We start from the raw sequence: 15,187 nt of genomic DNA, 5'->3' as shown, positions 1-15,187 counted from the left end.
GCATTCATTACTTTCCTTTGCTGTTATGTTAGCCAATCTGCTAGGTGTGAGGTGATACCTCAGAGTTGTTTTGATTTGCATCTCTCTGATTATAAGAGATGTAGAACACTTCTTCATGTGCTTGTTAATAGTTTTGATTTCTTTATCTGAGAACTGCCTATCCATTTCCCTTGCCCATTTATCAATTGGAGAATGGCTTGATTTTGTGTACAATTGATTTAGCTCTTTATAAATATGAGTAATTAAACCTTTGTCAGAGGTTTCTATGAAGATTTTTTCCCAATTTGTTGTTTCCCTTCTGATTTTAGTTATATTGGTTTTGTTTGTACAAAAGCTTTTTAGTTTGATGTAGTCAAAATTATTTATTTTACATTTTGTGATTCTTTCTATATCTTGCTTGGTTTTAAAGCCTTTCCCCTCCCAAAGGTCTGATATGTATACTATTCTGTGTTTACCCAATTTACTTATGGTTTCCTTCTTTATGTTTAAGTCACTCACCCATTTTGAATTTATCTTGGTGTAGGGTGTGAGGTGTTGATCTATTCCTAGTCTCTCCCACACTGTCTTCCAATTTTCCCAGCAGTTTTTATCGAATAGTGGATTTTTGTCCCAAAAGCTGGGATCTTTGGGTTTATCGTATACTGTCTTGCTGAGGTCGCTTTCCCCCAGTCTATTCCACTGATCTTCCTTTCTGTTTCTTAGCCAGTACCAAATTGTTTTGATGACTGCTGCTTTGTAATATAGTTTTAGGTCAGGGACTGCAAGGCCCCCATCATATGTGTTTTTTTTCATTATTTCCCTGGATATCCTTGATCTTTTGTTCTTCCAAATGAACTTTGTTATGGTTTTTTCTAAATCAGTGAAGAAGTATTTTGGTAGTTCAATGGGTATGGCACTAAATAGATAAATAAGTTTGGGTAGGATGGTCATTTTTATTATATTGGCTCGTCCTATCCATGAGCAGTTAATGTTTTTCCATTTGTTCAAGTCTAGTTTTAGTTGTGTGGCGAGTGTTTTGTAGTTGTGTTCATATAGTTCCTGTGTTTGTCTTGGGAGGTAGATTCCTAGGTATTTTATTTTGTCTAAGGTGATTTTGAATGGGATTTCTCTTTCTAGTTCTTGCTGCTGAGCTGTGTTGGAGATATATAGAAAAGCTGATGATTTATGTGGGTTTATTTTGTATCCTGCAACTTTGCTAAAGTTGTTGATTATTTCAATTAGCTTTTTGGTTGAATCTCTAGGATTCTTTAAGTAGACCATCATGTCATCCGCAAAGAGTGATAACTTGGTCTCCTCCTTGCCTATTTTGATGCCTTCAATTCCTTTATCTTCTCTAATTGCTACTGCTAGTGTTTCTAGTACAATGTCAAATAGTAGAGGTGATAATGGGCATCCTTGTTTCACTCCTGATCTTATTGGGAATGCATCTAGTTTATCCCCATTGCAGATGATATTAGCTGTTGGTTTTAGATATATACTGTTTATTATTTTTAGGAATGACCCTTCTATTCCTATGCTTTCTAGTGTTTTTAATAGGAATGGGTGTTGTATTTTATCAAAGGCTTTTTCTGCATCTATTGAAATAATCATGTGATTCTTGCTAGTTTGCTTGTTGATGTGGTCAATTATGTGGATGGTTTTCCTAATGTTGAACCAGCCCTGCATCCCTGGTATGAATCCTACTTGATCATGGTGAATGATCCTTCTGATCACTTGCTGGAGTCTTTTTGCTAGTATCCTATTTAAGATTTTTGCATCTATATTCATTAGGGAGATTGGCCTATAGTTTTCTTTCTCTGTTTTTGACCTGCCTGGTTTTGGAATCAGTACCATGTTTGTGTCGTAAAAGGAGTTTGGTAGAACTCCCTCTTTGCTTATTATGTCAAATAGTTTGTATAGTATTGGGATTAACTGTTCTCTGAATGTTTGATAGAATTCACAGGTGAATCCATCAGGCCCTGGGGACTTTTTCTTAGGAAGTTGTTTGATGGCTTGTTGGATTTCAATTTCTGATATGGGATTATTTAGGAATTCTATTTCCTCTTCTGTTAGTCTAGGCAGTTTGTATTTTTGTATATATTCATCCATTTCTCCTAAATTGGTGTATTTATTGCCATATAATTGGGCAAAGTAATTTCTAATGATTGCCTTAATTTCCTCCTCATTGGAGGTGCTGTCCCCCTTTTCATCTTTAATGCTGTGAATTTGCTTTTCTTCCTTCCTTTTTTTAACTAGATTGACCAGTACCTTGTCTATTTTGTTTGTTTTTTCAAAGTACCAGCTTCTTGTCTCATTTATTAAATCAATAGTTCTATCACTTTCGATTTTATTAATTTCTCCCTTAATTTTTAGGATTTCTAATTTGGTTTTCTGCTGGGGGTTTTTAATTTGATCGCTTTCCAGTTTTTTCATTTGCATTTCCAATTGATTGATCTCTGCTCTCCCTTGTTTGTTAATATAAGCATTCAGGGATATGAATTTACCTCTGATTACCGCTTTGGCTGCATCCCAAAAGGTTTGAAAGGATGTTTCGCCATTGTCATTTTCCTCGATGAAATTATTAATTGTTTCTATGATTTCTTCTTTAACTAAACGGTTTTGGAGTATCATATTGTTTAATTTCCAATTGGTTTTAGATTTGGTTTTCCATGTACCATTACTAATCATTATTTTTATTGCCTTGTGATCTGAGAAGGCTGCATTCATTATTTCTGCTTTTCTGCATTTGTGTGCTATGTTTCTGTGACCTAATGTATGGTCAATTTTTGTGAATGTGCCATGTGGTGCTGAGAAGAAGGTGTATTCCTTTTTATCCCTATTTATTTTTCTCCATATGTCTATTAATTCTAATTTTTCTAAGATTTCATTCACTTCTTTTACCTCTTTCTTATTTATTTTTTGATTTGATTTATCTAAATTTGATAATGGTTGGTTTAAGTCTCCCACTAGTATGGTTTTATTGTCTATTTCTTCCTTCAATTCTCCTAGTTTCTCCATTAGAAATTTGGGTGCTATATTATTTGGTGCATACATATTGATTAATGATATTTCCTCATTGTCTATAGTCCCTTTTAACAAAATATAATTACCTTCCCTTTCCCTTTTGATCAGGTCTATTTTTGCATTGGCTTTATCAGATATCATGATTACCACTCCTGCCTTCTTTCTATCAGTTGAGGCCCAGAAGGTCTTACTCCATCCTTTAATTCTGACCTTGTGGGTGTCAACCCGCCTCATGTGTGTTTCCTGAAGACAACATATGGTAGGGTTTTGGATTCTAATCCATTCTGCTATTCGTCTACGTTTTATGGGTGAGTTCATCCCATTCACGTTCAAAGTTATGATTGTCATTTGTGGACTCCCTGGCATTTTGATTGCCTTCCCTAATTCTAACCTTTTCTTCTTCGGCTCTACCTTTTAGTCCAGTGATTTACTTTGAATCAGTGCCCCTTGTCCCCTCCCTTGATGTTTCCCTTTTTAGTCCCTCCCTTTTTCTTCCCTCCCCCTCCCCCCTCTCTTACCCTCCCTTTTTGTTCTCCCTCTCCCCCTCCCCCCCTTGGTTTTCCCTTCTCCTTACCCTTGTTGGGTAAGATAGAATTCAAGATCCCAATGGATCTGGATGTTTTTCCCTCTCAGAGCTGATTTCCCTGAGATTGAGGTTTAAGTAACCCCCCCCCCTCTCTTCCTCTCCTTCTTATAGGAGTTTTCTTCCCCTCCCCTTCCCATGTGAATCTTTGTGTGAGAATGATTATTCTATTTGGTCTTTCTTTACCCCCTATTTATACATTACATTTTCCCCACATGTTAGTATACATAGGTTGATATAAATGTAGTCCTTATAGAAGAGAGTTTGAGTAAAAGAAGAAGATAACATTTTCCCCTTTCCTTAATATTTACCTTTTCAGGTATTCCTTGCTCTTTGATTTTCGGTATCAAACTTTCCACAGAGCTCTGGTCTTTTCTTTGCAAAAAGTTGGAAGTCTTCTATTTTGTTGAATGCCCATACTTTCCCTTGGAAGTATATAGTCAGTTTTGCTGGGTAGCTGATTCTTGGTTGGAGACCCAGCTCTCTTGCCTTTCTGAAGATCATGTTCCATGCCTTACGATCATTCAGAGTAGAACTTGCAAGGTCTTGGGTGACCCTGATTGGCATTCCTTTATATCTAAATTGTCTTTTTCTGGCTTCCTGTAGGATTTTTTCTTTTGTTTGATAGCTTTGGAATTTGGCAATTACATTCCTGGGAGTTGTCTTTTGGGGGTTTAGTGTAGAAGGTGTTCTGTGAGCTCTGTCAGTGGCTGTATTGCCCCCTTGTTCTAGAATCTCTGGGCAATTTTCTTTGATTATATCTTGTATCACCATGTCCAGTTTGGTGTTTATTTCTGGCTTATCTGGGAGTCCAATTATTCTTAAATTATCCCTTCTCCCCCTATTTTCCAGATCTATCACCTTGTCGGTGAGATATTTTATGTTCTCTTCTAATTGCTTGGTATTTTGGCTTTGCTTTATTGATTCTTGCTCTTTTACACGCTCGTTGTCTTCCAGCTGCCTGATTCTGGCCTTTAAAGCCTGGTTTTCTTTTACAGTTTGGTCAAACTGGTTTTGTAGATGCATGAATTTCTTTTGCATTATTTCCAACTTTTCCTCCCAGAAGGCTTCCATCTTTTTGGTCATTTCTGATTCAAATTCTTCATAGGTTTGTGGAGAGTTTCCATTTCCTTTGGAAGGTTTTGGAGCATTTTCTTTTATATTATCTTCTGTCTGCTCTGTATTTTGTATTTTGGCTCCATAGAATGTGTCCAAAGTCGCCCCTTTCTTCTTATTTTTCTTGGTATTTTGGGGCTTCTGTGGTTCTGTGGAGTTTTCCATTTCTGAATGTGGAGGATTAGTTTTTCTTGTCTCTTTCTGGTGTTCAGAGGCAGTCCTGGGCAGATAGTTCTATGAGCTTTCCCTGGGTTAAACTGAATATGCCTCACTGGAACTGGAATGGAAGGGTCGGACCACGAGGCCACACTCTCCCCCGGCTCGCTTTCCGGAAGTTGCCTTCAGAATCGCTGGCCGTGAGGCTGTTTCGTCGGCCTGCGGGGGGATGGGCTGCTGCTTTCCCAAGCTCCGGGCAAGGACTTTCACTGAGACTTGGATAGCAGGATCCAGCCCGTGAGGCTGTCTTGCCCGCCCTGAGGGTTGCTGTTGTTTCGACCAGCTCTCTGCAGCGGAGGCACCAGGCAGTAACTTTCACCCGGACCGACAGGCTCTTTGCAGCGGAAGCCCCAGGCAGTAACTTTCACCCGGACTGGGACTTGGGTAGAAGACCCTGAGGGTTGTTGTTCCTCAGACCCTGCTCTCTGAGCCCAGCGCGGCTGCTGCTTCCGGGAGCCTTGGACTCTGCGCTCCTACCCCTGAGGTCCGAGTGATCTCGGATTCTGGCTTTTAAGGGGAGCCGTACCTTTTGAACCGGGTCCAGGTCCAGGAGGAGGGTTCCCAGGGTCTGTGCTGTTGATCGTTTTGAATTTCGGCGCCTTAGGAGCTTATCGTTTGAGATCGGTCGGGAAGGGTTTTCAGGAGATCTGAGCTTTGGCTTTCTCTAAGCCGCCATCTTAACCGGAAGTCCTGGAGAGGATTTTTAATCAGGTAAATAGGTGTGTAGCTGGCTGCCAAAGGAAGGAAGTGTGTTAAGTTCCATTGTTTCTATATTGCTAAAGGACCTGCAAGTGCTTAAAGTGCCCTTTAAAATTCAGCACCCTGGGGAAAAGTTCTAGTTGTCCCACCCTTGTTATGGCTTTGATCCTACCACTGATTATCTGTGTGATCTTGAATAAGTCACTTCCCTTCTTGGGACTTCAATTTCCCTTTCTAAATGATGAGGGGGTTGGACAAGATGAGCAAGGCTAATATTCTACTTCTCTAAGGTTTCTTTCAGCTTTAACATTCTGTGATTTTCTGGGTTTAAGTTCAGTGCCAATTGGGAGAGACTTGGCAGCTCAGATTCCTCTGTGCTAAGACGAAAACTCCCATGCTCTGGTGGCAAGCTCACTAAATCACTACCTGTCATTATCAGGATGAAAAAAGGCTTGAGCTACTTTTCCTGGTGTCTTGGTCCGAATGGGCCTGGTGCCACCTAAATCACCTCATCGCCTTCCAGTGGGGGAAGAGGGAGGACTGAACAAATTACATGCTTAGTGGCAGCCCCATTGTTCACAGCCTTTGAGGGGATTTTGCCAAACTGAAGTAAGCATGGTTGTTCCTGCATGACCAATGCTGGCCTGGAGAGCATTTCTGTGTTCTCCACAAGAGCTCCATCACTTGTCTGAGGTGAAGCAAAGCTAAATATGGCTTCTGGGAAAAATGCATGAGGGAAAAATAGTGAGGAAAAGGGAGAACTGTCAAGGCTGGCTGATTGGGGAGAAAGGTGAGTGAGACCCTAACAGTATAAAGTTGCTTGGAAATGTAAATAAAACCATTGATAATAAGGGCTAGAAATGTTTTATTTTAAAATCACTTTCTCATTTTTTTTCCAAATATGATTTACATTTAACTAAGAGTAGAGTGGGGGCAAAGGGCTCCTGTCGTTTTGTCTTCTTAACTTCATCCCAAACTTTTGTCTGGGTTAGCTTTGGTTTCCAAGCTCGGCACATCCCATGACTCCAGATCACTTTCCAACTTCACTCTAGCAGTCTCCTCATACTGGCAATGACTCCAGCTCCTCTGAGTGGTGGCATCATCATTTGAGGAAGTTCCCATGACAACCTTGCTCATTCCAAATCTTGCTTAGCTTGGGTCTTCCAGGACTCCTCGGCCTGCCTTCTCCCATCCCAGGTGCCTCTTCTCTTCCATTTTTCACTTCTGTTTTATGTGCTATCTTTCCCCATTTGAATGCATTCTCCTTTAGGGTACAGATTATCTATCATGTTGCTTGTATTTGTATTCAAAGTCCTTAGCACATAGCCTACCACATAGTAAGCACTTAATAAATGCTTTATGTATCTATCTGTCCATCTGTCCTCCTATCTATCTATCTATCTATCTATCTATCTATCTATCTATCTATCTATCTATCTATCCTTCCATTTAGCTGGTGGCACAGTGAATAGAATTCTAGGCTTAGGATCCAGAAAAGTGAATTCAAATATAGCCTCAGACTTTATTAGCTGTGTGATCCTGGGTAAGTCACTTAAACTCTGTTTGACTAAGTTTCCTTATCTGTAAAATAAGGATAATGATAGCACCTACCAAGGATCAAATGTGATAATATTTATAAAGCTCTTAGCACAGTGCTTGGCACCTAGTAAGTACTTAATATTTTTTTCCTTTCCTCCTTCTCTCCTTCCCTCTCCTTTCCTCCTTCTCCTCCTTCCTTCCTGTCTTCTTCCCTCTCTCAACCTCCTTCTTCTCTTTCCTCCCCTGTATAGGAGAGAGGATGAAACTAAGGTCATATTGCAGTGTTGTAGAAAGAGAACTGGACTGGAAGTCATTGGTTTGCATGCTAGCTCTTCTACCTACTTTCTATGCTGGTCAAGTCTTTCCTCCTTCCTGGATCTCAACATTAGAGATTTAAAGCTGGAAGAACTGTAAAGGCCACTGAGGCTAAAGTCCATTTTAAAGATGAAGAAAGTGAAGGCCAGTGAGATGAAGTGATTTCACCAAGGTTAGTCATATAGCTAGAAAGATGAGCTGGTGCCAAGATGACATGAGAGAGCTACATTGTCAGAAAGTAGTAGAATTTGGATTTGAACTGAAGGTCCTCTGACTTCAAATTCAGCCATTTTCCTACTGTTCTATGCTGCCTCACTTTCCTTACCTTTACAATGAGAAAACTGGAAAAAGAATCTCCAAGGTCCCATGATGCCTTAATGTGATGTTAAGCACAGTGTTTTCAACAGAATAGGTACTTAATAAATGTTTACTGAATTTAATTAAATGCCTCTTCCATCTCTAATATACATATAGAGATAGTAAGTCCACACCCAGCACTTTTCAACTTAGGTCATTAAAACAATAACCTTCCAAACAAGATGAAAGGGTGCTTTCTGCACTTCTCCAGCAATAGTCCAATAGGGCTAGAAGTGAAAAGATTATTCTCCCCATTTTGCAGATGAAGAAACAAACTCAGAGAAGTCAATTAATTTGTCTACAGCCACACAGCTGTGGACAAATGGCAGAGTTTAGATTAGAATTCCTAGTGTAGATTTAAAAAAAAATACCTAATCTATGCATAAGATGTCAAGCAATGAGTAGACTAATATTCTCCCAAAGGAACTCCCTCAAATAACCATCCACATACATGTTTGACCATGTGACACCTCTTCTCAAAAACCTTCAATGCCCCCCTATTGCATCTGAGATGAAAAATAAATTCCTTAACCTGGCATTTAAGACTCACACAACTTGACTCCAACCTACTTTCCAAGATGTATTTCAGATTAATCCCTTTCACACACTTTATATTCTAGGCAAGCTCAGTTACTTGTTGAATTTGATATTTCTTCTCCCAGCTTTATGCTTTCATGAAGGCTCTGCCCCAATGCCTGGAGTGAACTCCTTTTCTCTTTTAGGGTCTCTCTCTCTGTTTCTGTCTCTCTCTCTCTCTCTTCTAGGTTCAGTTAAAACACAGTCTTCTCTGTGAAGCCTTCCCTCATCCTCCCTGCTGAAAATTCTTTTTTTCCCTCCCCCCCTCCTCTTCCCCCTCTCCCTTCCTCTTCGTCCTCCTCCTCCTTTCTTCTTCTTTTCTCTTCCTCCTTCCCCCACTCTGTTTCTCTGTCTCTCCTAGACATTTTGTGGGGTTTCTCCTTTGCCCCATCATTCTTCACTGGTTTCCGTATGTAATTATCCTTAACCCTTTACATAGAATGTGAGTTCCTTGAGGGTGGGGGATGTTTTTGTTTTGTTCATCTCTGCATGCCAGGTGGCTAGTACAGTTTCTTGTACATAGTTGATGCTTAATAAATGTTTACCATTGAATGTAGTTCACTTACATTTCACCTAGAGATGGAGAAATATGGCTGTTCTTCGACTAAATTGTCACATGCTAGTATGAAAACTTTGGAGACAGGAGCTGTTTTAGTGTTTTTGCCTCTCTTTATATCCCCAAAGTTTAGTATAATGTCTGGGAGATAAGAAGACTTTGGTCAGTGCTTGTTAATTGATCAAAGGTTGTCTCTTGGTAGTCTCTGACTGGGGATTTGGGGGTAACTCGAGGTTTTATTCTCTTACCATTTCTAATGCCACATTCCTTCTACCACACTCCTCACATTCATCCACAGGGTCTTGAGATGATACAAATAGGATTTGTGCAAAATTCAGTCATCACCTCCATAGTCCCTGCTGTTTTTCTGGGTCTTCTATTATAGTTCCCCTTTGACTATTCCATGGGGGTGACACCTCCTCCTAATCCCAACCTCAGTTCCTAATGTCTGTGTCACAGAAGTGTCTGATCAAGCTCAGGTTGTTTCCAAATTAGAAAAGCTTAGAAGAGGGCTTAAAGACAGTCCATATGTCTGCTGACTGAGGACCTACTAAGAGAAGCTTATCCCCAGAAGGTAGGTTATCAGGGTATTATTATTTTTTTTTGCTACGTTAACTCATAAAACTTTATATTGTTCTATTTTCTCAGCATTCAGGATGGAAAAGAGGGAAACTAACTGAAATTGAAAAAATGTTCTTCTGAGGACCCAACAATGTCTTACTCCTTACCTGCAAACTCACAAGATCATAGGATATTTTAAAATTATTTTTTGTTAATAAGTATTTATTTTTTCTTCCTTCAATTTCTTTCTCCCCACTAGAAAAAAGAAGGAAAGGAAAACAAAACTCTGGTAAACAAATGTGTAGAGTCAAGCAAAACACAAATCCCCATACTGGCCATGCTAAAAAATGTGAAACTCATAGGATTTAGAGATAGAACTTCAGAGGTCATCTAGTCAAATCCCCTGACTTCACAGATGAGGAAATGGAAGCCCAGAAAGGTTAGGTGATTTGCCTAAGGCCACTGTAAACCTTAAAATTTCTTAGACTTATAAATGTTGGAAATTTCACCATTGGGAAATTTCATACTTGAAAAATTTCCTATTGATAGTGGGAACTCTATTGGAATGTGAACCCCATTGGCATGGGAGGTTCCTCCTCCTCCCTTCTTAAGATTACTTTAGGACAGAAACCTTTTGCTGAACAATGGAAAGGGCTTTGACCTATGCTTAAGCATAGCACAGGAATTTATTTGAGTCATGATTGATTTTAGAATTGATACAATAGAGATACTTGGAATGACAGAACCAAGTCTTGGAAAATACAATTTCCACCCCACTCAGTCCTAACAGGATTTAGGAAGGGCTGCAGCAAAGGATCAAGATTTAATTATTGAGAATATGACCTTCAACAGACATGTGCAAAGCCACAGTCCTCTGGGCGGTCCTGGGTTAAGCTAGAGCCACCATTGGCACAGGGGAGACATCGACAGTGATTGGTAGATGTGAGAACTGAGGGGAGGGAACTTGGATGGTTTCCTTAAAGCTAGAGGGGTCTGAGGACTGAGGGGGTTGGTTGGAGAGGTTTTGGCTCTGAGAGGTGGTGCTTTGAGGGTCGGCTCTGAAGGAAGCTGGAGGTGGAGGCCCCGGAGACTGTTTCTCCATTTTGGTCACGTGAGTAATAGGGACTGATCTCCTTTCTTTGCCCCAGCTATCTAAGGGCTTGGGCCTTTTGGCCCAGCCTAAACAGAAGGGGTATTTAAGCCCTATTCCCTTCTCTCCCCTTTTCTCTCTCCCCCTCTCTCTCTATCTGTAATACCTTTCTTCATCCTGTTTGTAATTAAACTCTATAAAAGGCTGATGGCTGACTTGAGTTTTCATTTAGGAATTACATAGCTGAATTCCTTGGCGACCTTAAATTAATATATATCAGTCTTTTTAAAGTGATTTCCTTGTCACACCACACAGGTAGCAAGTGGCAGAACCAGGATTTGAAAATAGATTATCCTACTCCAAATTCATTGCTCATAAATTATTACTATACCAGGATACCTTAACTGTTAACTTTCTCAGCACCTATAAGGAATACTGACCACCTCACATAGTTCCTACAACATGGCTCCTATTCCCTACATATGGCTGCATGTTCTCCTGGGTGGTTCTAGCTTTTTCATCCTGGGTTACACCAAGGTAGGATGCATGGCCTGTCCCTAATCTCTTTCCTGACTACTAGGGCTACATGTTCCCCAGTTTTACTGTACATTGAAATACTGCAGTTATTTGTACCCATAATTTGCCTCCTCCAAATAATTTTGAGTACTTGAAGCTCTGGTCGGTCCAATCAAGCTGGAGAGACTTGGAGTATGGCTTATATATTTGTCTCTCAAAGACCAGTCTAGGTAAGTGTGGGCAGAAGGCTGACAACTAGGGGATGAACTCTTTTTTTTTTATTTAAATTTAAAATTTTTCCCTTGTCAGAAAAAATGTTCTTTGTTTTTTAATTTAAATTTAAATTCAATTAAAAATATTTTCCCATGTTTCCATGATTCATTTTCTTTCTCTCCCCTTTTCTCTCTCCCCTCCCACAGCCAATAAGCAATTCCACTTTTGATACCTATTTCCACATTATTCCTTTTTACCACAGAGCAATCTTTTACATCTTTTCAGCTTTGATCAATCATATACCCATATAAACAAGTGATAAGTCATAAATTTTCTTTTGCTTTTCTACTCCCACAGTTCTTTCTCTCAGTGTAGATAGCGTTCTTTCTCACAAATCCCTCAAGAATGTCCTGGATTATTGTATCATTACTAGTAGTAAAGTCCATTACATTGAATAGTTCCACAATGTTTCACTTTCAGATTTCTTTTGGTTCTACTCATTTCACTCTGCTTTAGTTCTTGGAGGTCTTTCCAGCTGGGGATGAACTCTTTTGACCATGGCAACTCATAGAATCACTGAGGGTAGGGATTGCTAACCTGGGATCCAGTAACTTTTAATTAATATCTGGATAGCTGTGTTTCAACAGAATTGAGTTCCTTTATAATCCTATATATTTTATGTATCTGAGAAGGGGCAAACAGGCTTCCCTATACTGCCAGAGGGATCTATTATACAAAAAACAAACAAACAAAAACGGTTAAGAATCTTGATCTCCAGAGACATGGAGGTGAGGGTCTGCTCTACCAATTAAGTTATAAATACACTGAAGTCTCTAGACAATGGTGTCCTGTGGCAAACACACCCCTACCACCACTCTGAGTCATGGTTGCATGATAACATGTTTTCTACAACTCTAGGAGGTTGTTAGAGCAAGTATTACCATGCCCATTTTTCAGGAAAGGAAACCGAGGTTTGGAGAGGTGAAATGATTTGTCCAGGGTCACACAGCTTGTAAGTGGAGTAGAACCCTGATCTCCTTATCCCTTCTGTCCCAGTCTTACTCTTTCTATTTCTCTGAGCTCTATGACAAAGGGCCGATGGATGCTTGCGCTGGTGTTATTACTAAGGATCAGCTCAGACCCGGTCTCAGATTTCCAGCTTGCTCAGGAAAGGGAGCGCACCCTGGCCCGAAGCACCACTAACACACAGAGCCTTTGCAAAAACAGCTGAAGCAAAATGTAGCAAAATCCAAACACATTACATAAGCCAAAGGGTAACCCTTCCCCTGCTACCCCCAAACCTCTGCCCTCCAGTGAACCAAGCTTATTACGAGCTAGCTGGTGGGCGCTTTGTGAGCCATTTGTCCCTTTTGCTATCCAGGAGAGTGTTGCTAAAGCCGCTGCCAACGCTGGGGGTTGGGCTGGAGAGGGAGGGGGGCGGGAAGCCGGGTGCGGTGTGATGCCTTCTGCCAAGAAGCTGGGGGAAGGCAGGAAAGGGAGAGGGGGGAGCAGCTGGGAGCTTTAGGGGAAGGGAGGGGAGGAGGGGAGGGAGCTAGGGGCTAGCAGGAGCTGGGGGTGGGGGAAGCGGACGCTGGGATGGTGCTTTCAGTCCCAGCCCGGACAGGAGGCGGTCTCCTGCAGGCCCCAGAGGTTGGGAAAGCTTGTAGGGAGCTGTGACATCACCCAGTTAAACTTCTGCCCAAGCCGGCAGTCTCCAGGTCTGTGGTGAAGGGGACGCCCTCAGCCCCGCTCTCTGGATCCTCTTTCTTGCACGGGTGGGTGGAGAAATGTGACTTGAACCAACCAGGAGTGGTCTGCTTGCCGCATGCTTTACCAAACGTCTCTCCCCCCCCCCCCCCTCGGGCATGTAAATCCTCCACAAAGGAGCTGAAGTTCAAATGAGGCTGCTTTAGCCTTGCCCCAAGGATGGATTCAAAGCCTTAGACCAGAAGTGCTGTGTCCCACCCCAGGGCAGCCTCACTACCCTCAAGGTCCAGGGCATGGAGCCGAAAGCTTCCAGTCCAGTGCAACACGGGACCCTTCTGGGATAAAGGACGGCCACCTGAGCAAGGAGACTCTAAGCTTTGATTTTTAAAAATTCTTTCTCGGACCCCCCTGGCCCTGCCTCTAGCTCTAGGGTCCCAGAGTGCTTGCAAAGGGCTTCCTGTTGGATCCTGCATTCCAGGGAGATTCCCAGGACAATGGGGGAAGCCCTCCCATAAGGAGATCCTTGGAGAAAAAGCATGTGAAAAGTTTCAAGTGGTGTAAGGCAGCCAAGCAGGAGGAAAGTAGGTAAGTGACATCAAGGGTGGTCAGAGGGGTTTGGGGCTCCTAGGATGCTGAGGGAGGCAGGATTTTGGGGGGATGCCTTAGGAGGATTTTGCTCTACTCAGTGGGACCACAGCTAAGTAAGACTGACTTCAGTCAGCATTCTGGGGAGGGAGGGAAGGAGGGAAACATGAAACTCTTCCCAGGTACAAGGGGAGGCTGTGTAGTGCAACCTCAGGAGCAAAGGACTTCAATTCAGAAGATGTGGGTTCAATCTTGAATTCCCTCCTCCATTCCCCAAGCCCTGATCTACTATTATATTAAAGTCACTTCTCTCTGAACCTCAGTCTCCCCATCTGTAAAGAGAGGGGGTTGGACCCAATGGAGTCTAAGGTATCTTCCAGATCTGGAAGATCTAACATTCATAGCTCCAGGAAAGCACTTTAGGAGAAAGGGGAACAATTCCCTAAAGGGGCAAACTGTCCTCCTGAAAGAAAGTGAAGAAATCGAAGAATCCCTTCTACGGTTAGGGTGCAGGTGTACAAAGGACATGCTAAGGGGGGCAATGGGGAAAATTACCAAAGCCTTTTGGAACCCAGAAAGCATCATGCCTAGAATCTGGTTTTGCATACAGCAGGTGCTTAATAATTGCTTTTAGCACTTAAAATGTGAATTGACACCTGTTGGTGATCTGGAGTGTTTCTCCATAAAGCCTCCACTCTGTTTTGACTGCTGAAGAATACTCTGGTGCAAACTTCAACAGCAGGTACAGAGCTGGCTTCTGTGGAGGAGTTGGAATGCCAGTGTTTGTGTGTTCAAGGGGATGAGGGTTTGGGGGGAGGGCAAGGATAAGGTGGGGGTGAAGTACAAGACAAAGGCTGGAAGAAGGGCTTTGCTTATCCTCACTATCAAACTTACTATTTTAAAGAGAATCCCTAGGCAAGCTCTGAATTCTTGCAAATAGAACCCACTTGGGAAAGCTGAGCAAACTCTTTCCACATTCTCTTCCAAGGTAATTGGCTTCAAAGAAGGGGCCACTAGTAAGGGCTTCCCTAGAATGGAGGACTTGGAGAAAACATGGTGTTTTTGCCCCCCCTGACTCACTGGTCAAACTCTGCTGACTAAATAGCTCAAGAAAGACTAGCCCAAAGAGGCTATGGGGGAAATGTCCTTATGTCCCCATCCAAAAGCTACTGTATATGAGCAGTAAACAGGGGAGGTCCTATCCTCTGTTAACATGCCTGAAAATGAGACAACAGATCACACTGGAGCCAGAAAAGCTTTTGAAATCTCCCAGTGCCAGATACTATTTCAAAACAGAACATCTCCAAAGAGCCTTTCACTTTTTTCCCAGCTGTAAGAAGAGAGGGTCAGATGTTCTCTAGAAATCTTCAAGTTTGGAATCTTATTATCAATGATTGCTGAGGCATCTTCAGCTCTAGCAGTCTATGTTTGTGGTCTGGTGAAAAGTGGTGGTGGGGTGGAAGCTCAGAGGTCTGTCACTCTGGCTTTGTGGTCTTGGAAAAGTCACTTCCCTTTTCTGCTCCTCAGTTTTGTTATCTAGTAACATGGGGGAGTT

General features: G+C 41.8%; 2 protein-coding genes across 5 annotated transcripts in view; one reads left to right on the top strand and one right to left on the bottom strand.

Annotated features, from left to right (window-relative positions):
* Nucleotides 1–15,187, bottom strand: part of RALGPS1 (Ral GEF with PH domain and SH3 binding motif 1) — a 662,857-nt gene that overhangs the window by 263,336 nt on the left and 384,334 nt on the right. The gene's annotated exons all lie outside the window — the stretch shown is intronic.
* Nucleotides 12,901–15,187, top strand: part of ANGPTL2 (angiopoietin like 2) — a 59,478-nt gene continuing 57,191 nt past the window's right edge. The window contains exon 1 of the mRNA XM_007474666.3: nucleotides 12,901–13,632. The gene's annotated coding sequence lies outside the window, so the exon portion shown is untranslated. The remainder of the gene's footprint in view (nucleotides 13,633–15,187) is intronic.

Source organism: Monodelphis domestica, chromosome 1 (assembly GCF_027887165.1).
Source record: "Monodelphis domestica isolate mMonDom1 chromosome 1, mMonDom1.pri, whole genome shotgun sequence".
Lineage (NCBI taxonomy): Eukaryota > Metazoa > Chordata > Mammalia > Didelphimorphia > Didelphidae > Monodelphis > Monodelphis domestica.
The sequence above is the reverse complement of the archived record's forward strand: the minus strand, read 5'-3'. Positions and strand labels throughout refer to the sequence as shown.